Source organism: Pteropus vampyrus, unplaced genomic scaffold (genome assembly GCF_000151845.1).
Source record: "Pteropus vampyrus isolate Shadow unplaced genomic scaffold, Pvam_2.0 Scaffold165, whole genome shotgun sequence".
NCBI classification, from domain to species: Eukaryota; Metazoa; Chordata; class Mammalia; order Chiroptera; family Pteropodidae; genus Pteropus; species Pteropus vampyrus.
The window spans coordinates 391,890-418,741 of record NW_011888946.1 but is presented as its reverse complement, the minus strand read 5'-3'; the positions used below and the strand labels follow the sequence as shown (position 1 = coordinate 418,741).

At 36.6% G+C, this 26,852-nt stretch overlaps 1 protein-coding gene and 1 pseudogene across 1 annotated transcript in view; both read left to right on the top strand.

The window, feature by feature from the left end:
* ANK3 (ankyrin 3) overlaps positions 1–26,852 on the top strand; it is a 596,679-nt gene that overhangs the window by 307,056 nt on the left and 262,771 nt on the right. The gene's annotated exons all lie outside the window — the stretch shown is intronic.
* On the top strand, positions 1,588–1,706 carry LOC111745790 (annotated as a pseudogene).

Sequence of the window (26,852 nt, the reverse complement as noted above, 5' to 3'; positions counted from 1 at the left end):
TAAAAAGAGAAATAAGACATGCTTTTAGTCTTTTGAGAACTGGTAGTTTAGTAAGAAAGATAGACAAGTTTAAAAGCATTAAAATAGTTTTATACAGTAAGTCCTCACTTACCGTCATTGATATAATCCTGGATACAGAGACTTTAAGCAAAACTATGTATAATCAGTTTTACCACAGGTTAATTTATATATACAAGAGTTAAGTTCCTACAGCATATTTTTGGTCACAGAACAAATCACCAAAATACTAAATAAAGCCTCAAAACACTTCTAATAGTAAGCATTGAAATAAGTATGAGCTCTACATATATTTAAGAAAGATGAATAAAAAAAGATTTCTCTTTTTCAACCTGAACTTTTTCCAGTTCAGGATCTTGAGTGGCTGGAGCCTGTTCTGGCAGCTCAGGGCACAAAGCAGGACCACCCTGGACAGGATGCCTTTCCATCGCAGGCCCACCCGTACCCACCCACATTCACTAAGACTGGGTCAGCGTGGACACGCCAGTTCTCCTCACATCACAGCTTTGAGATGTGGGAAGAAATCAGGGTACCCAGAGAAAGCCCACGCAGACGTGGAAAGGACGGGCAAACTCTACACAGACAGTGGCACCTACCAGAATTGAGTTTTTTCCCCTCAATGATATTAAATGAAACAACGTTATTTGAGGGCCTCCTGTAGTTGATATAGAAAATATAAAGTGAAATGGAGGCCATATGAAGGGCACATCTCCCAGAGCAGAGGATAGAGTGACATGGACACTGAAGCTGGCCCCGAAGACCGAGAATGTAAGCAGATGGTATAGAGAACACAGAAAAACTTTCAGAAGTGGGATCCATTGGACATGATGGCGTAATGTGGGGTAGAGGAGAAAGGAAGGAGATGAGAAGCATATATCAGAAATGGCAGATATAAATATCTGAGAGGCTAGTTATACCTTGTATTTCAAAAGAAATGCAGAGGGATTGGTTGACATTTGTATAAAATATGCCCCCTCCCTTCCTCTTGCTTTCCCTTATTCCTGTCAACTGTTAATAATATTTTTGCAAAGTAAAAAATGTTACTTTCTGTTGACTTTTAACTTGGGTTTTTAGTACTAGCTCAAAAATGCCAAATCTCTGTCTGTACTTAGAACACCCGAAAGAACAGAAATCCACTGAGTTGAAAAATTAGAAACCTGGAGAATCATTACTGAATTATTCTGAGAAGTGTTGGAGCCATTGCTTTTTGTCTAAGCTGTCATTCATTGGGCATGATGAATTTAGAAGTGCTAGTTAAAAGGCATCTCAGATTTAGATTATGACGATCTTCATGATAAGAACTGTGATGGCATGTTCATGCTCTCCCACATACTGTAAGTATTATATTCACAATGAACCCCCTAAACAGTGGCATGCTTTAATATATTTTTCCATTTTGTGAACATTATATTTATAGTGATTTTTTAAAAAGAGATAAATAGAAGAAAATCATCCACAGTAAACTGCATGATCATTTAATACAATCCATTTCTTTCATATAACATCTTTAAAAGTATAATTTTCAAAGTTTAGAGAAATTTAAAAGGAAGTATCTTGAAAAATAATTTAATCTACGGCCATGCCACCCTGAACAAGCCCGATCTTGTCTGATCTCGGAAGCTAAGCGGGGTCGGGCCTGGTTAGTACTTGGATAGGAGACTACCTAGGAAGACCGGGTGCTGTAGGCGTAAAAAATAAAAAAATAAGGGATTGTAAGCTGACAAGGTCCTTGCGATCTGTGAAGTCAAACAAGGGTTGCCTCGCCTAAAATAATAATAATTATAATAATAATTTAATAGTTTTTTCTTTACAAATATGTTCTTTTAGAGCATAATTACATGAGATATAAGAATGCTCTGAAAATTTGTCAAAAACTGTAACAGCATGCACTAGATATAACTTTTCTGAAATGTACTTATATTGAAAGAATAGTTAAAGTTTGAAGCTGCATTTTAAAGACTTGTGCAAAAATATTAATACACACAACAGACCTTTTGTGAAACATGTCTGGGGAAGCATACATAATTTTGATGACAAATGTTGCTTTACTAGTAAAGCCTGAATTACTAGTAAGGAATACCATTACCCCAAAATTCATGAGATTAATTTTTTTATTAATTCTTGTATGTTCGTGTTCATGTGTGTTTGTATATCTGTGTTTTTAATTGTATTAGCCTGACAACTATTTATCTGTATTAGGTTCAGCAGAACTAATAAACAGAGTTTAGTCTAATAAGAGTTTAGTTGAGAGTCAAAGTAGACAAAATGAGAGAAAACAGTCTATAGTTTGTTGATTTTAAAAGATAAAACAGGTGTCTACTGCTTGTCGCAGTAGTTATATTAAACAGAAAATTCCCTGGGTAGATATAAAATACATTATGGCACTTGGCAATATAAAGGAGTCCTTTTATATTAAAATAACTGTGTCTTGATGTATCTGTCTTTGAGGTCTGCTATCCAATTATCATAAAATGAGACACGCGCATATTCTATGGAGAGTGGCCTTCCTAGACTCAGTCTTTTGTGCTGTGGACCACAGCTGGGACATTTACTTCAGATATATCTGAGAAGTCCCAGAGTCCCTCAAGTCATCATGGGGAGAGTGGCAGGAATGCCTAGCCCAGAATTTGAGCTTGAACTTGCAAGTTAATGTAGAGCTTTTAATTGCATTCTCAGTGATATTTACTTTCATCTCATAACACTAAGCTTTTTACGGTAATGTCTTCGTAAAGTGTGGCACTGAAGCAGAGACGAGTGGCACCAGGAATACCTCAGCTTTCATGCAAATGTCCAATGTTTTTTGTTTATTTACCTTACAATTATATGCCCAGAAAATTCTGAAAGGAATTCTAGGCTTAGAATCTTATTATTTTTTAATGTTTCCAGGGAGATTTTTCTAAATGAGTTATAATTTACTTGAGTCAAATGCAACGTTCCTAAGTATATATGGAATAAGTTTTAACAAAGGCATAGTCGTTTAATTCATTCCCCCAATAAGATATATTACATTTCATTGTCCCTGAAAGTTCCTTTGTGTCACTTCCAGGTTAGTGTCCCTCCTCCACTGGAAGCAGCAGTGTTAGGAATTCCGGCACCATTGTTGAACCTTAATGTTAGTTCTTAGAGTCTTCTGTGTCAAAGAAAGATAATTAAAACTAGGGTTTCCTTTTAAGATATTATCCTCCTTAGGGAACCATTCTGAGGTACATGCATAGACTAAGAATTGGGACCCAAAACTTGGCCATGTAGACTTTCAGCATATTGCTTCTAAAACACATCGGCGCATCCTAAGTGTCATGTTGTTAGTGAGAGAGGAGCAAGTCCATTTCCAGCCTGTCACAAAAATGTCAGGTAATTTTATTCCTTGTTGTATTTTAATTTGGCTCTATTTTCATTTCTACTTCTGTAAAAAATTGCCAGCAATGTTTTGTGATCATAGTTTAACTTCGTGTGGTATGTATACCCTTTGTGTAGGATGGAATAAATGATGAACTAATGGAAATTTAGTAAGAATGATCAATAAATGTCATGGATGAAGCTGAAAGGCTTAATAGACACCCTTGAACGTAGAGAAGCAGTGTTTGGTTTGGGATCCTATCTGCCTCTGTGGGGTGACAGGAGAGCAAGTAAAACATTCTGTGTCAATTTATTCTCCACGATTGTATACCGTTATCTCAAAGGTGAGGTTCTATCATTTGGTTCTCATAGTAACCAGACAAAGAGTACTTTTGTTCCTTCCCTTGGAGTGAGTGAGTGTGTGTGTGTGTGGTGTGTGCATGTGTGTGTGTGTTAAGAATTCCATATTGCCCCTAGAGATTTTCTTTTCCCTCCTTTTTGTGAATGTGCTCTTCTTGATAAAAAAAAAATTTCAGAAGCAGGGTTGGAATAAACTGAATAATGCAAAGAGATAAAAGATTCCGGGATACATGGCTACTTTTATTTCAATACTGCAACACATGAAGTATAGAATGAAGTTACGCTGCTGTAATTTATTCTCTTTATTAAAATAGGCAAGCATTAGACAAACCATAAAATTTCCATCTGTATTCACAGCAGGCTCCCACCATTTGAAATACAGATTTTATCCCCATCTCCCTAAAACATCCAGGATTGAAATGTTTTAACATTGTAGAGCAACAGAATTATCATATTTAATTTCTAAAAGCAATGGATCTCCCCATCTGTTCTTTGGATTGCTGCATCCATAAAAAAAAAAAAAAAAAAGGGAAAGCTTGCCTTCTGTACTTAATGTCACTGAGGACACGGGTGTTGGGTCGGAAAGAATCTGCAGTGCAGCAGAGGGAAATGAATGGTAATTCTGCTGTAGTTCTGTTTTCATCACCCCACCAGCCTAATCACCTTGAGAAGAAAAAAAAAAGGCATTTTTACACAGTGTGCTGGTGATCAGCCCAGAAGTGAGGCACCCATTGCCCATTGTTGTTTTAGCACATTGCCTGAAGAACAAAGGCTTTTAATAATGGGAAATTGCCATTCCAAGACATGAGAGACTGAAAACCTCCTTCTTGGACTAGAGGAAGATTTCGGGGTTTTTTTTATTTTTCTTTCCCTAATTTCAAAGCCAAACACTTGCTTAACATTTTAGGCATAGAAAGAAAGCATAGAGTCCTAAAAAGACTGTTAAAAAGGTAATTGTAAATTCTCATCTTTTTAGCAAACTGTTCCCCCACTGGGAGAATATTCTGTTTCAATTTTTTATAAAGGCAGTCTAATGAAAAATTTAAACAAAATCCTTTTAGAGCAAATTTCTGTCAGATGTCACGCCAGTCTCCCCTTTGGTAGGGACAGTTACGTAAGGCAGTCTGTGCTATCTATTTAAATAATAGACTTCTATCACGAATCCAAGGCTCTAATACTTGCTTGCCTCTCCCTGAAGACTTCATGTTTGTAGTATTTCTGCCTCATTTAAGTGTAATACAAAATTTTAATAATGTTACTCTGCTGAGCAACATTAGTAGGGGTAGAGTAGGGGTATAATTATGTAAATTTAGTAAGAATAAAAATGTTACGAGAGCAGGTCTGTCCCCTGGATGAAAGGATAGCGTACTACATACAGTGCTTTGAGAGGGACATCTGTGGACACTGAAAAGGAAAACTGAAAAAAATAAAAATTTTGAGGTCTCAAAAGATGTGTATTGATTTGTTATTTACAAAGGACTTTCATAGACGTTATCACATTTGATCCTTGTAACTCTGTAAAAAGGATATTCTCATTTTCAAGAAGTTAAACTACTTGTTCAAGTTCACCCAGATACCTGAGTACTCTGAGCCCTGAGTGATACCCTCCCTCTCTCCTGCCATTTTCCCCTCCAACATATTAGCATAGAATGTCTTCATGTGAACATGGGCATTTTGGAGACAGGCAAACTGGCATATTGAGGGTTCCAGTATTTCTCTCGACTCGCAACGGTCCCCAACCTTTATGACACCAGGGACTAGTGTTTCTATGAGAATCTAATGCCTGACGATCTGAGCTGGAGCTGAGAGCTTGATACTAGTGCTGGGGAGTGGCTGCAAGTACAGGTAAAGCTTCGCTCGCTTGCCCACCGCTCACTTCCTGCTGTGTGACCCGGTTCCTAAAAGGCCACGGACCAGTACCAGTCCAGAGCCCAGGGGTTGAGGACCCCTGCTCTAGAGAATAGTTTCTCATGAGACAAAGTGGTGTTTGGGCCCAAATTTAAAATATTATAGTGTGCGTGTGTGGGGGTATGTGTGCACGCACGTGTCTGTCCTATATGAGACTAAAACTGGAGAATAAAGGAAATTATCTTGATTTGATGATAAAGCATACTCTTAAGTTGCTTTCCATACCAGTTGAACCAGTTTATACTTGTGCGACATGTTGACCTCATTACACTCGCTACAGCATTGACTTAACTTTTTCATTGCTTTGCCAATTTTATAGATGAATATGTTCATGTTATTGTTTTAATTTGCAATATTTTATTACTAGTGCAGATGAGCACTTTTTTATGTTTGCTAGCCATGTGCATTCTTTATTTATGGATTGCCTACTCACATAACTCACACATCTTGCAGTTGTCCTTTTTGTTAATTTTTAATAATTCCTGTTTTCAGTTCAGAAGTAACTAGGAAAGCCAATTCTCATGGTTCTAATATCACTGTAACATGCCATAAACATGTAAAGATTGAGTTGGTAACAAGATAAAATACTGAAGCTAAGATCTAATTTTAAATAGCCTATTCTTTATTCAATGAACTAGAATTACGGAAACACACAAGCTACCAATTTTTAACATTTCCAATAGGATAAGCAAGGTCGTGTTAGGACCACAGCATAACCTGCTATAGACAGCGGTTCTCAGAATTTAAGCCATGTGAATCTATTTTGTTGTTTCCATACCAAGAGGAGATATCTTAAGTATGCACTCAGAGTGCAGTTACAGTAGCTATTCATTTTTTCTCTGGCACCAAGCAACTGAAGAATCTAAAAAGTACCGTCTATTCTGCCAGAGTAACAATTTCAGGCATATAACCATAGTGAAAGCAGTGAGGAAAGATCAGAGGCCTGGAGGAGATGCTAAGCATTTTTCCTCTCCCTGCAGGGTCATTAGCACTAAGATAAAAAGGGAGAGAAAACAGTTGGATTTTGATAAAGAATTCCTAAGTCCGGTGATTTAATACTTTGGTCCTACAAAATAGATGTTTTGCCCTTGGCAGGAGAGGGACAACTGAGGTCTGGTGAAACCTATAAAGATTAAATATGGGCAAGATTGTTCCAGCAACTACATGCAGGGTAATTATTAGTTTTATTGTCAATTATTATTATCACCATCACTACCACTGATACAATCATACTGTATCACGGTGGTTAGGAATCAGCTCTGCAGTCGGATTTCTACATTCCCCGTGTGTTCCTCTCTCCTCCATTGCTTACTGTGTGGCTTTGGGTTCATTAATTAACCTCACAAATCTGCTCATCTATAAAACAGAGACAGCAATAATCCATCTCAAGGTGATTCTTAGGAAAATTTCCTGAAATGGTCAACATAAAGTGTTTCGGAAGTGCTAAATAAATCTCTGATGTTTTCTTATTGTCCCATTAAAAAACATACTTCAGATTAAATCTTGATTGGTTGTTGCTTGGATAAGAAGGTATTCTTAAACTTTAGGCAACCAAGAGAGAAATGCTCCTAACAAGTGGTCAATGCCTGTAACCTAATTCAAGATAATATAATTCAATCTTTCCTTCTAAAGGCAAATATCCCTTAGTTGATTTAGAGATTTATTCTATAACGAACATAATTGTTCAGTGAAAATGGTAATAGATATTATCTGTCAGATTTTGATTAATAGACTCTAGAATGGAATTTGAGAGTGACCTGCAGAATGTGTGGGCCCATAACTTACTTCATAAGAATGTTTTATCTGTTGTTGTTTTGTTTTTTATTTCTTGAATAGCATTTGACAACTTTATGTGTATTTTATATTGAATAATATCTCTGTGACTTGAAAAAGCTAAATTCATTATTTAAAAAATTGTGTTCATGTAGGAAGTTTTTAATTTTTTTCAACAAGTATTTGTCAGACACTGTACAAGATACTAGGAAATAGTTGTAAATAACAGTCAATATCTTATCCTCTTAGATTTTAAAGTCTATGATTTTCATTCCTGGAAATTTATTGCACATCTTCTATTTCACACTCCAATGTGTGGTGATTTTTGGTTATTTGCTCCAGAGAAATAGATTGACAAAATAGCACCTGTTAGGATGTTTTCCCTCACCCTTGGGAATATAGAAAATGTCTCTATAATTGTTTCATTGTTTTTGTTGCTATTATTTTCTTCAAAACACAATGTTCCTCCCCATTTATGATTTTATAAATTGTCCATATTAAAATGATACCTTATTTTCTCATTACATTGGGAAATAGTTATTAGGCCATTTATTAGATTTGTTATGACAACTGTCTGCATATTCATTATCTCATTTTTCTAACAAACTGTATACATTCGTATCATTAGTTCTTCTCCTTAGACATCACTTTACATCATTTGTAGGTCACTTGAGCATCTTTGGATAATCTTACCTTTAAACTGTTCAGTTGGCCCAGATACATGATAGTCTAGATGCTGCTTTCTTTTCTCTTAAGATTTAAAAGAAGTCTATCTTCCTTTTAATTCTAGTGGGATGATAGCACTTTGGCTGCTGGCTTTTTAAAAAAAATTAATTTCTTTATTTTTATTGTGACATTGGTTAACAAAATCCAGTAAGTTTCAAGTGTGCAGTTCAACAGTAAGTCATATTTATATTGCATTGTGTTTTAAAATTTTTAAATGGCCTTTTCATATGACTTTTTAATGTTTCTGCAAGATGAAGACAGCATATAGAAATGGCATTATATTCATGCATTCCCTTTGCTTGGTTGTATTGCCTTTTCGCTCTCATTTTTGATGCCTACATTATATTTACTCTTTGGTTCTATGATTCTTGTTAGGATTTGTTTTGTTTTGGGTACTTTTGAAGTTGGTGCATCTTCAGGAAACCATAGTTCTCAAATTCATTATCAGACAGTGTTGACTTTTTTTTAAATAAAACACACACTCATATGCTGTTTTAGGCCTTGACACTTGGGAGAAAAGTTGCCCTGTATTCTTAACTATGCCTCCTGAACTTGAAAGGGCCATATATTGAGAGCATAAGAGAGTTAAGTTGCACAATCTGAAGCCTGCAGCAGTCATCCTTCTTTTTGCCCTGTCTTGGCTCCTCATTCGCTACTAATTTTCTTGCCTCTATCCAGAGACCATTTTGGTTGGAGGAGTAATGTATTGGTTAGGCATGCCTTCAGCTATAGATAGCAGTATATCTGGCTAACAGTGGTATAAACAAAGAAAAGGTTTTTTGCTTTGTTTTCTCACAAAACGAGAATTCTAAAGGTAGACAGCTGCTGCTGCTAGTTCAGAAATGTAGTGATGTTCATCTTCACACTTTGGTTACCTAATTTCACACCTCAGGTGTGCATTCAAGACAAAAGCAAGTGAAGTTCAGGACTAACTACTTCAGTGCCTTTATCAGAAAAAGAAAATGCCTTCCCGGAAGCCCCTACCTGACTTCTGTTTCAGTAGCCAGAATTGCATCTTCCAGCTGCTTCAGTTGCAAGGGAGGCTGGAAAAAAAAAGAGTAGTTAAACTTCCTGCTGTGGAGGTAGCAAAAGAGGGGAAGGAAGAGAATATTTAATGGGCAACCAGAGAAGAAGTCTCCCTCTGTCCAGGTAATCCAACCCATTCACCCTTCCAAAGGCCTGCTCTACTGTCCCTTGTGTGAAGAGTTTCCTGAATTCCTTGAGGCAGAGTATTTCCCTGTGAACTCACCTGGTCTTGTAGTCATTGGCTAGACTGAGCATACTCTCTGAGCAAGAGCCACCTGACCACACCTGGTACCTGAGCAATGGTGCTCTGTGAAGTTTGCTGAAAGAACAAATGAACGAGTGGGGTGTATGTATCCCCTGGACATTGCCTGGAGCCAGCTGCTAGAAGCGAATAGAAAGTGCTGAGTGAGGAAATCTCCCTTCCACCTGACATCCTATCCTTGTCCGTGGGCATTCCCCTGATGAAATGTGAAACCACAACCCTGACCACTTGTATTCATTAAGGTACTGTGGGAGCTTTGGGCCAAAGCCCTGCAGGCTCATGTGTGATAGAAATATTCTAGTTTGGGACAGTAGGCCATCTGCCTTCCTAGAATTGTTTTATACCATTTAAATAGTTATTTGGTCTCTTCACGATATAAATCTTAGCTCAGCTTACCAATCAGTACAGACTTCTGAATGAGAAAATGTACAAAATATCTATTCATAGGAAACATTCTTGGTTGTGCTTCAATAGGCATATAGTTTAAAATATAGTTTATACTTCCTGGAATTTTATCCTAGGAAGATAATTAAACAAGTGTGCAAAGATGTATGTGCAAAGTTTGGAGATTTTTCATAGCAGTATTTTATAAGAAAATTTGGAAAAATTTTAACTCATCACCAGGTTTTGGTCTAAATAGAAGCATTAAAAATGATCACGTAGGATATCTTAATAGCACAGAAGTGTTGCTGGATTTACCAATTAAGCCACGTGGTTGCGAGGGATAATCCCATCTCAGTTTACAGATCTGCAGTTATGCATATATGGATGGATGTCTTTTCACCAACATGGTAGACCATGGTTACCTCTAGGTAGTGATTTTTTAACTTTCTTTAAAGTTTTTGGCATTGTTTAGTTTTTAAACAGTGTATGAATATTTGTTTAGCAATAAAAAAAACACAGTTTTCACGAAAATATGCCTTCGATTAATGGAAAAATAGTATGAAGTACCATACATGAAACCTCTGCTGACTAGAACCAAACTAACAATAAATCTGAATTGACCTTTTTCTCTTTATGTTCAGAAGAGTGGGGACATCAGGACAAAATGAAATGAACTATAACCAGGAATATATTGTAAATAATTTTCAGAATATGTCTTGGAATATATCTCCTCTATTTTCTCCTGTACTTTATTCTACTACAATGAATAATATCTATGACTACAAACTCCTGCCAGTTCCTTTCTTACTGAATAAAGTGGCTAAACTGTAGGAAACACACACGGACTAATGCATTTATGAAATATTTTCAGCATCAAAGGCTAAACAAAACATTTTCTGAAAAGTCTTGAGTTAAACCAAAAATTAAATGTGCAGTTCCATTCCCCAGACATTCCAATTAATAAGGCAATCAGGATAAAAACTTGAAGTGATTTAAAAATTCCTCTGTGAAAGTCTAATATATCAAGTTACTATTAGTAAAGACCACAGGTATACATGAAAACTACTAAGAGTAGTTCACTTACAGAATTCTATCATTGTACTTTTTTTCTAAGTAGCGTAATTGTTAGTAGCAAAATTCTGATTGACTCAAGTGGGCAGTGTATAAGAAAAGATAAGGGCACACATCAGTCCTATAGAATACTGAATTATTTCCTTTGGTAGTTGATAAAGAAAATGCCCCAGAAAAGAGAAAAGATTTCAAAAACGGGATTTATCTAATGTCTTGACTCTAGAATATATCCAGTACCACTCATTTCCATGTTGATATAAGCCTGTACATGAATGTAGAGTTTTCAGGGTAAAGGTTAAAGGTTTAAATTGTGTTACTTAACTATGTATGTATGTATGTGTGTGTGTGTATATATATAAAAACTTTTGTTTTTAATTAATAGTTTAAGCAGGTGAAGTGTTTTTCATTTTCATTAATCTTTCTTAGAAGCCTTCTCTGTAAAGGTCAACTTCTTTTTTCTTTTATGGATAGATTACACAGACACACATATACAAACGCATACACAGAGTCATGCATGCACACACAGTGCCAGATGCATTGAGATTTGAATCTGTGGTTAAAAAATTCTGTAACTATCAGAACTGTTTCTTAGATTCTGAAAAAAAAAAAAAAAAAAAAAAGAAACTAGATATTTTGGACTCTTTTAAGTCAGTTAATTTAATCTCTTTGTTATAGTTCAGAAGTGTGGAGAGAATTACTGATACCAAGTAGAAGTTTTAGAAATGAATAGTAGAGTTGTGCTTAACTTTCTAAATTTGGTCAAATTAGATTTCTTGGCACTATGGTCAGAAATTTTAAAATTTCAAGTAGTATGGCTGAACTCTTTTGATTCAAACTGGCATGTGATTTAAATCAGCTTTTGTCTTTAAAGAAATTTTTTAAAAAGACCAGTTGATAAGGATTTAGATCGAATTAGTCTAAGAAAAGCATAAATCTCATTAACAAAATAAATTTGGGAGTTAAGAATACCTGACAAATGTTTTAAAGAACCTCAAACTGACCAATATGACAGGGTGCTTTATAAAATGTGGTAGTTCATTTAGCTATTATTTTAAGAGATGCCATTAGCTGCTCTTTACCACATTAAGACTTGTTATGTATTCGCAGACAGAAACTGTTTGAAGGTAACTACACCAACCAACACTGTCAGTCAAGGTTGTACATATGTTCCAGCTAGAAGAGAGTGCCACTAAGGCCATTGATATCACTGGGCCTCAGCCACAATGTGAAAGTGAGGACAGCAGGTATTTATAAAAGAGTATGCAGTCAGAACACTTTACTAACCAATGTTAATTCTTGTTACCATTCGTGTAGACATGGCAAGTAGTCAGATATCAGATATTCCCTGAGCACTTCCATGTGCCAGATACCCTTTCAGGTACCAGGGATACAGTAATGAATGAGACAGCCTGAGACCCTGTAAGAATAGAGCTCGTATCTAGTGGAGGAAGTCGATAGACAGACATGCACACGAATAGACCAATAAGACAATATCAGGTCCAAATAAATGCTGTAAATAAGGTAAATTTGGTAAGGTGGGTAGGTAATGACGAGGGGAGCTGTTCTGTTTAGAGTAGTCAGGCCTCTCGGAGGAGATGACATTTGAGTTGGGATCCGAATTATTAAAAGGAGAAAGCCTTTTCCAAGAAGAGCTTATCAAACAGAAGGAACAGCAAGTGCAAAGGTCTTGGGGATGAGTCTAAGTTGGAGTGTCCTGAATGTGGAATTCTGTCTTTAGAGAACACAAAACCATAAATACCTAAAAATTAATATAAATGGTAAGGTATTTTTATTTAAAAATCCATAAGCATAAAATAAGCTTGTATTACACTAAAAGTTTCTACTTTTTATACAACATTTTTTGGAGGGAGGCTCCTTTAAAATAGGATAAAGGCAAAGAATTAACATTTAACACCCAACTTGCACCACAGTTCTTTCTCTTAATCACTATCTAGGCAAGAGCCAAGAAGAACTGGGGCAAGGAGCTATTTTTATGTCGTATGCTCTTTATTTCTGGGATTTGCAGGAGAGATGATGGCAAAGAATTTCCTGACTGCTGTTCTTAACTCCAGTTTATTTGAAAAGCATATTAAAATATAACATTGGTTCTAGTTATTTTTCATTAAAGATTTACCAAACAATGTCAAATTCAGTTTCCTATTGAGTTTGAAGACAGTGTCTAACTTTTGGTGGTCATGAAAGCAATTTACTAGGAAGAACAGTTTTTTAAGCAAGTGAAAAGATGTATTCCATCTCTTGTCTTTAAAGACACCTGTACTTGTTGGAGAACCATTTAGTTATCTAGCTTGAAGCACTCTCACTTAAAGGTTTCTCAAACTGTCTCTTAACATTTCTTCTAACCAAATATGTCATCTGTCTTGGGGGAGGGGAAGGATGGCTTAAATCGTAATGCTTTATTTTCACAATCATTGAACAATTCACAATTCACAAAATATTCATCGGTCAAGTCTAACTGATTGTGACAGGTGGGATGGAACTGAAAACTGAGCTATTTGTTAGATTCTGATAGATGGTATACAATACTCTGTAGGAGACAACAAAGTCTCCATGACATCATGGACTGCACGTGGGCACGGAGATGCATAAGCCAAGCACAGCCACTTCGTGCCTGGTCACAGGCTGATCTCATGATGACCATAATGCATATGGCTCTCCTGGCCCTGCCTGCTGACATCTACTGGGGAAAAATCCAAAGAGGCCATGAGTGCAAAGGTTCATAGGGCGAAACAGTAGGTTTCTGAAGCATTGTTTTTCTTAGAATTGGTCTTCATCCTAAAAGTCACCCTTGTGGTCTTTATGTTCTTTCAGTGGTCGTTGAATGTTTTTCATCTCCCTTTTTCTCCAGAACAAGCAGGGGCACATGCACAGAATAGGAGGGATGGCCCTGGGCTGCTCAGCTGGGGGCAGTGGGCCAAAGGTCTCAGTCACATATAGCATCTTCAAAAAAACAACTCTCTCACACAAGAGTAGTCTCAGTTTGAATTAATCAACAAAGTTAATGATAAAAGGAAGGGTGTATGGCAAAACAAACAAACAAATAAAAAAGCAAAAAAACAAAACCCATAGACGATAAATAGTATGAGAATCCAAAGAGATATAATGGGCAAGGGTAATCAAGGAAATTTTTACAAAGGAGCTTATATTGAAATAAATAGATATTTCATTAGATGATGTTTCAATCCTGGCTCTTTACAGTGTATATTATAATGGTTATGGGGAACTCATATGGACTAAAGTAATTTAAGGATCTAAGATTCACAGTTTCTATTTTTTACTCATTTATTCATATTCTCTTTTTCTCTCTCCATCCCTTTCTCCCTCTTTTCCTTCCTCCCTTTATCAAGAGTGTCCAGTTTGATTTACTTAAGCTAAATATGAGCCTAAGGCAACTGCCCTGTGCATGTGTACATACAACAACATGGTACTTACCATCTCTGAGTCTTAGAAATTTTAGTCAAATGGAAAAGTAAATGGTTCATAAATTTATATTTTCTGCTTGGTGATAATCTCACCCTACCATCTTTTGGAAAAAGAAGGAAGGAGGGGAGAAACAAGTATGGAAGAGCAGTCCCAAGTAGGATTGTTCTGTAAGAACAACCTCGGAAGAAGGTTCTCATCTTTTCCCCTTGGCCATAGATGCCATAGTTTCCTGGGATCTGGTGCCATACTTGCATAGCTGCTCCCTAACTTGAACTTCTCAGTCCTTCAGTTACTGTGAAATCAGACTACGTGCATTTGTCTAAATTTGGACTCTTCCTTTAGCCAGTTCACGAGCATCTATGTTTGTGTAGGTGTGCGAATGAAAGCCAAAAGCAAACCTTCAGTGAAGGAGAGTTTTTTATTCAGGCTCTGTTTTTTGTTTTTTTTTTCAATTTGCTACTTATTTTAATTCATTATTCCTTAATTCATAAACATGAGAAATAAATTACCACTTTGCACCTATACTTTAAGTTGAAAATGGTATTATTTTTTTCATTTTAAAAGCATTTCTGGGTGCCTTTAATGCATTGGCATCGGAGCTTTTTGTTGTATAATCCTGTTAGGAAGCTTTTTTTTAAGTCCTAGAGATGAATTTTTTAATTCTGGATTGCTAAACTGTTCTGGGACCCTGCTGACCTGAGCAGCTGTCCTGTGCCCATTCCCCTCATAAGTTCCTTCTGATGCACCTTGATCTTCCCAAAGCCTGAATTGTAGTTATCTGCCTGTTTATGTTATCGTGCCGTACAGTTTTTCCCTAAAATTTCCAGGCAATAAGATTCAAAGTAGAAATTAACACCTTGACATTATCTGTGTAGTTTTTGTGTGTTCTAGTAGGAGAACCTGGACTGAAAGATGCAAATGAGTAGTCTTTTATTTTCTCTTTTCAAATAGGGAACTTCCCAAATGCTTCTGCCTTTGGATGGAGCAGTCTGCGGTAGCACTGAAGTGAATAATTCTATATCTGGCAGTTTTATGTCAAAGCAAGTTTCATACACGCAGCAGATGTACATTCTGGGTGACTGCCATTAGCATGCATCTGGGGAGTTATTTCCTGATAATTGGCAGATTTGGGAGTGGGGGATGGTGAAGGAAGGAGAACCTAGGACTTGCTCCCTCATCAGTTTATTTTCTGAGTAAGCATAGTTCCCAAAGAAAAACCTTCTCAGTTTGAACCCTTAAATGGATCTTTTGTATTTAAATGTTTGTGGTTCTTTTAACTGTGGGAAGCTTTTGGATTGGGGGTTTTCCACTGAATTAAGAGGAAAAAAAACCCTGCCTCTTTTGTTGTTTAAATTCTAATTGTCTCTAAAAGAAAAGCATTTGCGGAAATAACGTTTGTGCCCTCTGTGTGGCATTGTCTGGTTTTGTGAAAGTCGATTTAAGGGATTTTCTCTGTGAAACCAATAAAGCAGCTTAAGTAATTGGAGCTAAATTATTCTCCCTGGAACACCACCAGGTCAATGGCTCTGGGAAGTTTGGAAGGGCACAGAACCGAAGGGCGGGGTGGCAGCGGCATCATGGCTGTCTTAGCCCTTCTTCGTGAGTGTGGGGCTGCTGCAACCGGAAAGACCCCATTGAACCCAGCTCACCTTTTCCAGCACTTCTTTTCAATAGAACCTTCTTTTTCTACCTTAATTGCTCACATTGCAGTATTTTTCCTCCTCCTGTTCCTCCAACCTTCTCTACCTTTTATCTTGGTAACAGTTAACATTCGAAGCTTTCCATAGCTGCTTTTTCTTTAGCGATTGGAACTAAGGCTCAAGGACTCTCCAGTTAGATTTCTAAAGTCTCTTTCCTGGAGAAGTAGAATTGAGAGGATCAGCCTGAGCAGCCTAAGAGACCTGCTTTGTCTACCCAGAGAAAACTTGGAATAGATCCTACAAATTGTTTAATATCTTTCTATCTCCTCTCATTTGTAATATGTCGAGAGTTAGAAGACCCCATATTGCTTGCTCAGGGTGTAGTGAAGATCTTTTCATCTCCTAAATTATTTCGACCACATTCTTTTAAAGCCATAGCTCTTTCTTCTTTCCCTTTAGGGTTCTCCCTCCCTAATTCATTCTCCCTCCCTCATATTCATTCTGTCTGTTAAAGCCAGAACCTTTAGCTACCATCTAAGTTCCAAAATTAATTAATTCTCATTTACTGTTTACTGTGTACCGTACTGTGTATATTATATTATATTTGTGTACATTGTCTTATCCCCTACTAGATTGTAAATTCCTTAAAATTAAAGGCAAGGCATTATCCACCTTTGACTATCCCTAGTATGGCACCTTGCACATAGTGAGTGCTGAGTTAACGTGGCTCACTATGTGGCACTACGATTTTCAATTAATTTGAAAAAAAAAAGTAAAAAATAGATGTGTTAGTCCTTAGGCACATAGTCTTAGCACCATTGTGTCCTATTCCACTTGTTTCCAGGAAGATGCTTATTTACTGGCTATGGTCCTTGCTTTCTCCTCCCCTTCTATTATTTTCTTGTCTTATCACTTGTTTCCTCTAAGTCTGCACTTACCTCTGGGAGATGTGACTTGTTCAGAGACCCATGTTGCTCAGAAGCTTTTTATTGTTCCATGAATATTCGTGCCAATTAAAAGAGAACAGAGAGTGAGACTCTCTACTTCTACCCTCATTCTAGCTCTTGTTCCAAAGATTGCTACTATTTTTAATTTTTTCTTCTCTTTGAATTTAGAAAAGAATAGGGTTCATGTGAGCCTTTACATATCAAGTAAGTTATTTATATCCAAAGAACCTAAGTTATTCTGAGTCCATCATTATGGGAAACACTGATTGTAAGTGAAGAAGAAGGATTGAGTTTCATTTTGGAATTTCTTTCCTTGTTAAAGCATGTGGGGGTGGATTTTTAGATGTACTGAATATTTCATAGGTTTGTTTATTGAGCACTTATCTTCCTTAGCATCAAACAGTGATCCGTAACTAATCTTTGCTTACTGTTGTCATGAGAACTGAAAGATATTTCCTTCAGTTTTGAATTGCTTGCCAGAGCGGTAACACATGAGGTCTTTGTACTTCGTTCTCCAGTAGTTGATGAAATCCAGCATTCAGACTATCTGTGTAGACATCTCACAAAAAGAAATCTTTTTTGATTTCTCGGTTGAATTCATGAGATCATAAGTTAAATGAAAGGTTAAAGTTCAAGTAGCAAGTAAAAGGCCAAGTGTAACACCAGTTTTCACCAAATGATGTTCTGCTTTTCTCTTCTTAAAGCAACTGTTGCTAAGCTGAGTTGTGTTGGTGCTTTCCCTTTTCCTGTGTTTCTTCCGTAAACCAGTATTGTCACCACTTACTCAGTCTTGGAGCAAGACTTCTTCCAAAACCAATTTTTGCTGGGAAGACAAATGACAGTATTGAACTGTAAATATATGTTTAAGAAATAAGTACATTGCTTCAGCTATCCTTCTGTCTTTGGAAGTTATACTCTAAGATATTTTAGCTTTATCCATGTTCCTTTTCACTGACCATGTAATTATTGAGAACCTATCATGTGCATGCACACTGTACCAGGCATTTGGGCTTTTATGTGTGAAGCTACTTTAAATTGATTTCTTTATTGATTATGAAATCAGCACATTTTCTATTTCAGGCACCCCTTTTATAAAGTAGAAATATAATATCTCACAAGTGTTACTACTACTACTACTACTACTACTACTACTACTACTACTACTAATAATAATAATAGCAGCACTTACCAGATACATGGACTTTATGCCAGGCACTATTATAAAGCCTTGAAGTATAATATCCCATTTAAACTTTTCATCTCTATGAAATGGGTAACGTATCTCTGTTTAATAGGTAGGGAACCTGAGGCTCTTAAAGGTTAAATTACTTGCCCTGGATTGAACAGCTAATGTGTTTCAGAGCTGAAGTTCAAACCTAAATGTGTTTTATCCCTAAGTCTGTGTCCTTAAGTTACTACCTCCTACTTTTCTTGGAAGTTGTCAAATGCCGGTACTCCTGAAACAATCAGTTATTTTTTTGGCTGGTTCTGTGGTTTTCTCTCATATGACAGGTAAGACAGGTGCATGAATAATTAAAACCCCAGGACCCAGGTTTCTGTACCACCCAGAGTCAGAATGGACTAGCTGGAGTGACAGAAACTTAACGTGAGTTAGCTTGGGGGAGAGCAGCAAGCAAGATGGAGGAGTCCCCTTTTGCCCTTCGAAGAATTTGTAATCCATCCTTGCTGTGTTGCTAATGAGGCTGGAAATAATGTAGAAACCTAAATCAGTGTAGGGAAACAAAGCCGTTTCCTGGCTGACCCCCTCTAGTGCAAGGGAAGCAAGCAATGTGAACCATGGTAGAAGCTGTATCTAAGTAGTTATATGTTATTAAATGTTTAAGGTAGTGGCTCACAGAGCTTGGTCCCCAGGCCAGAAGGATCAGCATCACCTGAAAACTTGATGAAAATACAAATCTCAGGTCCCACCCCACATCCATTAGATAAGAAATTCAAAGGGGGATGAGAACCAGCATTTTGTGTTTTAACAAGAAAATTCTGATGCACAGTAAAGTATGATAACCGCTGGTTTAAGGCATACCTTTTTTTTTTTTTTTTTTTTTTTATCATTGCAAATAGGTCTGGTGAAATAAGCCAAAGGAACTGATTTATAATATCAACTCACCTGTCTGGAACTTAATCATTTATTTATTCACTCACCATTTATTGCCAAGCACTTTGACAGATGTTAATTTATTTCATCCCTGTAATAACCCATGGGATGTTCTTATCCCCATTTTACTGTTGAGGAAACAGAGCTTCAGAGATGTTAAGTGACTTGGCCAACAGCACATAGCTGTCTTGGGTTTGACTCAAGTTTCTGGACACATGCTGTGCAAATGAGACGAAATAGTTCATCCCAAAGAACTCACAGTCAAGCATGAAGACAGATACACCAGCAAAAAGTAGAAACCCCTCAATCTCTATGTGCTTTCATAGTAGTAAAATTAACGTTTTTAGTATACAGAGGGTTAACCAAGCTAATATTCCCTTGTTCTCTTAAAAATATTCACATAAACCCTTCTCAACAAGAGGCAAGATAAAGAGATTAAACGTGCAGTCTTTTTGTCTACCATTTATAATCATAGAACACCATGTAAATAGATTTTAAATTTATGAGGTTTTGAACACCTGCCAGTGTGCAAATTCATTCAGTAAACATATATCTAGTGTGTACAGTACTGCATTAGGTACTGGGTAGAAACTGAAAAGAAAAAAGAAAGAAAGAAATGGTCTCAAGTCACTTAAAATGTTCTTTGTATGAAATCATTAGAAAACAACAAAAGAATATCGGTGCCTGAGCGATATGATGTAATAATGGTTGAGTAAAGGATGAGGTCAGTGAGAGTCAGAACATCCATTCTCTCTAAGTAATTCAACCCACCAGTGTTTTCCAGGAGAATAAGTCTATATAATCACTAAATTGGAGTTTGTTACTCTGGGCCTAGGGCAAAGAGGCATAAGGCAGCATAGCTCGCTCATGCTTTCTCAATTGCGTGTGCGCGCTCGCTCACACACACACACACACACACACACACACACACACACACACAAACACACACACACACGAACACACAGAATTTGTATATATGTATAAATTTGCGTATGTATTTCCAATTTGTGAGACTAGTTATGTACATGCAAAATTTCAATAACTGCTAAATTGCTCCCTAAATAGATTTATCTATTTATACATTCTCTAACAATGTATTGTATGATAATCTATCTCCTTATCTTCCTCAACATTGGATATTTATTGTCAACATTCTTAATCTCTACCAATTTAGTAGGCAAAAAAGTATTTTATTATTTTGTTGGTATTTGGTTAAAGATTTATGTTAGAGTAATTTTTCATATGCTTATTTATATCTTTATGTCTTTATATCTTTGTCTTTTACTAATTATCTTTCATTGGAGGGTTTCCTGAGTTTTAAGAATTCTGCTTTGTTGTATAGGTACATATATTTTTTCCTGTTTTCTTTTTTTTTTTTTAACCTCACTTGTTTGGTGTGCTATATAGAAGTGTTGCATTTTTATGTACACAAATGCCTAAACTCTATTCTCTATGACATTTGGATTTTGTTTCCTACTTAGAATTCTCTGCTTTTGAACTGCTAAAATAGTCACTCATGTTTTCAACTAGTTGTTGTATGGTTTTTATAGACATATACTTTTTAAATAAATTTTTCTTGGTTGTAAAGAGGAAAGGACCTAGCTCTATTTTTCTTCTAATGGCCAACTACCCTAAACCTATTCATTATAAATAATCTATTGACTTCAAATGCCACCTCTATTATTTATTAAACTCCCAAATTTACTTGAGTAATTTCATTATTTTTTAACCAGATTTTAAATTTCCTGGAATGAATCGTTAGTTAATAAGGGACCACACTTGTTAAAACAGCTTCCTCTGAACACGGTCTCCAGTGTACTTTACAGAAAAGGAGTGAGATGTAAACATTATTAAAGGGCCTTTTCATCAAGTATATGAGGTACATGATTTAATGATATACTCTCCAAGAATGTAAGATCTATAAGGGCCTACAGCAGAACAGATTCTCAATAAATATTAGTTGAATGGATGAATTCATGTTTTGGTGTTGTCATATTATGTCTACTCTTCACTTTCTAAAAGATTAACACACTTTATCCAGATAAGGAAGTAATATATCTAAATGGATATAATTCAGCTATTTGTTATAGTAATAGCTATAGAAAGTTAAAGTCTTTAACCCAGTGAAAATTACTTCTAAGAATCTAACCCAAAGGCAAGAAACCCAAAAGGAAGGGAGAAAATTACATGTAGAAAAATTCTCATAGTAACACTCCTTCTGTTAACAAAATATTGGTAGCAAGTAACTGAAATGGCCAATAAGATAAATATGGAAAAGATAATATAAAAGCGTAAACCAAGATGTGGTATACCAACTATAAAAATATACACACATTTATGGTAAAAGCCTAGAATGAGCAACATTAAAATGATTAGTGCTGGAAGTGATGTGTTGGACTCCACTCCCTTGTTTATAATGCTAGCTTTTAGTTTGTATAGTAATAACATAAATAGTACAATAAATGTAATTTAATGCTCGATTGAGGCACAGGCACATGTGCAGCTCTCCTCGTTGGGCATTGTTTCACAATATTAGCTGTTGAGTCAACATTTTGAGCTTTATGCAGTGAGAAATAGGTAAAACAGGATGACATTTACCAGCAGGGTACTTGATTGAAGGCCCACCTATACAAATGTCAAAAGTTCTATTAGCCTTTTGAGAATGAGGAAGTCTAAAGTGATGTCTGCTGTTTATTATTTGTGTGCAAACACATCCCGTTTATTTAAATCACTTTGCTCTTTAAGAGTTAACCAAACATTTTATTTAAATTTACAAGTCACACAATAAGTTAGATTGTCTGTACTTGTCTGGAAACACTTTCATAGCTATAAAACAAGAAGAAATGACGTATCTTCCACTGAATATCCATTTTAAAATTCTGTTTTCAAAGTTGTATATGCTTAGTAAAATCTTATTCTTGGTCAAATATCATAACTATCTATTTGTGATCTAAAAAAAAATTTAAAGAGTTAAGTTCTCTGTTTAGTACCAATAGCAAATATGAAACATGTAAGATAGCTTCACGTTGACGTGGGGGAGTAATATGACATTTTTAAGGGAAGCGTTCATTGTAATAGGCTGTGTCCATGTGGATACCATGGGGAGGCCGACCACTTTGATCTGTTTCCTGTGTCTTTGCAGTGTTCTTCAAACTGCACCTATTGAGCTTTTTATCTCTATTCCTCACATCTCCTGTCAAATCTAGACTCTCACATACCATCTTTTGCATCAGGACAGGCTTGTTTAATAGCTGTATTAGCTATGTTTTGGTTTTATTCTTTGGTTTTCTACTCTCACAGGAGAACTTTTCTAGAAGACATCTGTCTTGGCTTCCATGTGGACGTGATATTAGACACTTGAAATCAGTTCACAGGTCACTTTGAATGCTGTCTTTTCATTCCTACAAATAGTCACCTGTTGGGTTTTGGATGTTGAAAGCAGGTAATTTAGAAGGAAATGGCAGTGAAGGGCAAGCAGGGCCTGCTTTGGTGGAGTTGGCTTAAAACTAAGTGGTTATTTGGATCTGCCTCTGCCTCTGCCCCTTCACACAGTCAGTTTAGAGCAACCATTCTGAAAATTACAGGCCCAGGTTTATGGATGTTTAGAACTGGCACTTGCCCTAGAGTAGTGATTCTTTAAGCGTGTCCCAGGACCAGCAGCATCAGCATCATCTGGAGACTTGTTAGAAATACAGATTCTCGGGCAGACACATCATCAGACAGACAAATCAGGAACTCTGGGGTAGGCCCAGCAGTCTGTATTTCAACAAGTCCTCCAGGTAATTGTGGTGCATGCTTAAGTTTAACAACTGTGACCATTCCGAGAACAGACACTTAATCCATGAACACATTCTTACAGCCATCTCCTTTCTTTACTTATTTCAAACTTATTTCAAACATTTTCAAACTTTAGAAGAAGGTACCTGTAGCTATACCTCCATTTCTATTCCTCAGAGAAACTATTTTTGATCATTTCTGTTTCTAGATCTATTAGTAGTGCTTCCTGGACTCTAAAATATATTCTTTATGTATCATTCATAAAAAGTATTTATTGCTGCCTTCTTTGAGAAGGATCTAGTTTACTTATTTATACTCCCCTTTCTCTTGCCTCCTCTGAATTTTTTATCAACTACTTTTTTTTTAATTTTTGGTTCTTCCAGAGATTACCTTTATAACTTTAAATGGAATTCTTCAATTCTTAAGTCTTCACCCACTAAAATTAGTACTATGTAAAGTGAAGAAATCGACATCTACTTCCCCACCCCCTCCTTTGTTCTTCCCTCTTTCAGATAATTTTAGACACTAGTGACATTTCTATTTCATTATGATAAGTTATTTGGTAATTAGCTTGTATGTTGCTTCTGAAAATTAGAAATGTTTTCAACACAGTGGTTATATAAATATTATTGACTGCAGAATGAAGGGTGTAATTAGTCTTTGTCTTAATGCCCTGCCCACCAGTGTATGTCCTTCTGTACTTGATTGCTTGCTTGAGTTTGGTTCACAGTCTCACTTTATCCCATAATAACATTTCCCAAAGTGTTTTCTGTAGTTGTTAAGCAAAAATGTGGCAAAGTGAGTTTGGGGAACCCTCAAGTAAACTTGAAAACACTACTGTGGGACTCTTCAAAGTCTTTAATTTCTAATGAAAATTACTAATCTTCAAGAGGGGAGTTGGTACATAGCATTTCTCCAATGGAACTGTTTTTCATAAGGCATCTCAAGGAACTAGTCTAATATAGAATATGCTGTGGGAAGGGCTTCCCTGTGGGATCTGTGGGCCCTCTGATCCAGAAGGCACCCTGTCTGCCTAGAATCTGCATACTGCTGATTACCTAACTTGTCTGGTTCAAAGCTCAGACGCTGAGCCATTGTTCACCAAGATCCTAGCCCTGCCTTGTTGGGGCCAAGAAAGTACTTGTCTCCTCAGCTATCACATTAGCTTCTAACAGGCATGTGTGTGACCTATGATGTAGTCAGGTACTGCCAGCACCATTTCTCTTCCGTTGGAGTTCCTTCGGATAATCAGTTCCTTCACTGATTATCTTTCATAAGATAATATGATTGTAATTTACATGTTTCCTAAATGCGTGTTTCTCTTGTTTTTCTCCAACTTATCCTAGAGATCGTGACATTAACTAACCTACTCCACAAAGGATATTTTCTTTCTGAAAAGCAAAGCCAGCTAATAATAAATTCACTCATCTAATGAGAAAACTTCTCAAGTAGATTTTCATTTCTTAAGATTTCATGATTCAATATCTGAATTCTTATCTACTTAAATAAAAAGGTCTTTTATTTTCAAAAAGACTGTTTTGGAATATGGCAATGTAGGCAACATTTCATTTCAGTCTGATTCATGCTTTAAGAATAAATTATACTATTCTTGATGACAAGGGCCTGGGCATATTGTGACATATTGTAACATATTGCAGAACCTAAGCAAGCACAGTAAAATGGACCCAGAGTAGATGTTTAATAAAAATATTTATTAATCAGTTTTGAATGAAGGCTTCCTTCCTTCGCTTCTACAAATTTAGTTACTTTTTTTCCCCTGTCTCATGAATATGTAATTTGTCAGTCAGAAGGAAGCAGGTTTATGTTAATCTTCTTGGAAGGTGTCCCCGGCTGAACTGCCTTTGAGACACTTGGTTTCATAAAACTGACCACCATACCCTAGAACCTGACATTCTCAAATGAAACCTATGCCTCATGTGGATTAACCCCATCTTGGGATATTTAAAAACCAATCTAGATATTTTTAACGTAAAATGAGCACTTCCTATTTCCTTTGACTAAATTGAGAATTTTGCATAGCGATTCATCCAAAAACCAATCACTCTATGCCGACTCTGTGTAAAGCATTATGCCAAGCACAGAGCAGAATACAAAGATGAGCAAGGCATTGTCCTCACCCTTAAATGTTCAGTCTTTGCTTGGGAACATTGGACATATGCTTAGATACATAAAATGCAAAGCAGAGACATGCCATGTAATGTGACCATGAATACAGCTCTTTTGGAATTGGAGAGTACTCTAAACAAAAACACTAGTCATATTTAGGTTATTTTAGTGGAACCTCTGATATTATCTAATTGTATTAACTAATGATGCATCCTACTGGTAGATGCTGAGAGGACTATAAAGAAACATAAAACCTTGTTTGTGCTCTTGAAAACTTTGATCAGTAGACAAGCCATGAATGTAAAAGTTTAGGTAATAATATAGGTAGCCAATGCAAGCCAAAAGATATATGAGCTGTCATAAAGCATAATATGATTAATCACCAGATGGATAGATTTGCATTTCAAAAACCCTCCCTAATGGCTTCCATTGGTCTTTTGCACTTTCTCAAGAAATGAGAATGTCCCAGATGCTTAGTAATAAAAGTGTAGGGCTGAGTTACCCATGTCAAGACTGGGCAGAATTCTCAGAAGCAATGTCACTAAGAAAGTGGTCAGGTTTTGAGTGGTTTAGAGCAAATGCTAGAAGAAATAAGAGGCAGACAGAATATAATAATGATTTAGAGTTTCTGTTCTAAATAATCTTGAGTATGAGTCCCAGGTTTACCACTTTGCTCATTTTTGAAGCCTTGGGCAAGTTTCTTATTCTTCCAAGCCTCCATTTTCTTATCAGCAAAATGGGGCTATCAGTAGAACTTAGAGGGTCATTGTGAGAATAAAATGGAATAGTGCACATGTAGTGAATGGAACAGGGTTTTCACAGACTAGGTGCTTAGTGGGTGCTGGCTGCTCAGTGCTGCTTCCATTTTTACATTACCTCTACAGTCTCTTCCCTGATCTCTGTAACGGATAATAATAGTACCTCTGCATAGACTTTCGTGTGGGAGAATTAAATGAGGTAAGCATACAAAATGTTTAGCTAGAGCCTATCATACAATTATGCATTGCACATCTCCACAGGAAATCAGTTCCCTCGTAGCATCAGAGATAATGTGTAGTTGTTAGTACACTTTCTTGAGGAAGGAGCAAATCCAGTTTGCACAAAGTCCTCATATCTGTTGGCAATGGGCTGGCAAACAGTGACTGCATATTAAACTCTAGCTGGTACTGGTACTACTGTTGCCGCTTCGTGAAACCCTGGCGTTTTCACCTCTGCTCTGCTCGTGTCCCCTGTCCCCACTCCTGTTCTGGAAGGGGAAAGTTGTTGGACATGTCAGAAGAGCTACTCTGGTTTTATTATTTCATTTAATATTTTCAAAAACTGTAGATAAAAATTGTGTTTTGCATTTTATGAAAGAAATATTTTGCTTCTCGCCGAAAGGCGTGTGGCCCCTAAGTGATGGCTTAATAAAGCTGGAATGTTACCCCAGGTCTGTCTGATTTTTTTTCCCCATTAATCCATATAGCCTGCCCAGATGAAATGTCCATCCTTGCTTTAAATGACAGGCAGAAATGCTTCAAACACCATGTGAGAGGATTATGGAAAAATAAGTATGTGAAGGTAGAATGGTGACATGTTTGCAATCGAAGGGTCATGTCCCCGCTGAAGAGTTCCCAGTCAGACGTGCAGGCAGAGGTCATAAGGGAGAGTCTTTCCTTCCCTAAGAGGGAAGTTGTGGGACTTGAAGAAAGCTCACTATTTAATCTCTCCGCTAATGTTTTCATTTTATTCCACAGCCTAGAAATATTCTTGGCCTCTGTGGAGATTACATTTTCATAGCAATGCGGAGGATTTAACTCCCACAGATGTTAATGGAAGCCATATAGCTATGCAGCACTTTCAAAATGTACCACTTAATGTCTGAACCTTTTAATCATGCTAGAAATTTTTCTTCTAGCAGATAAACACAAATCTATTTTTGTACGAACAAAGAAAAACAAGCA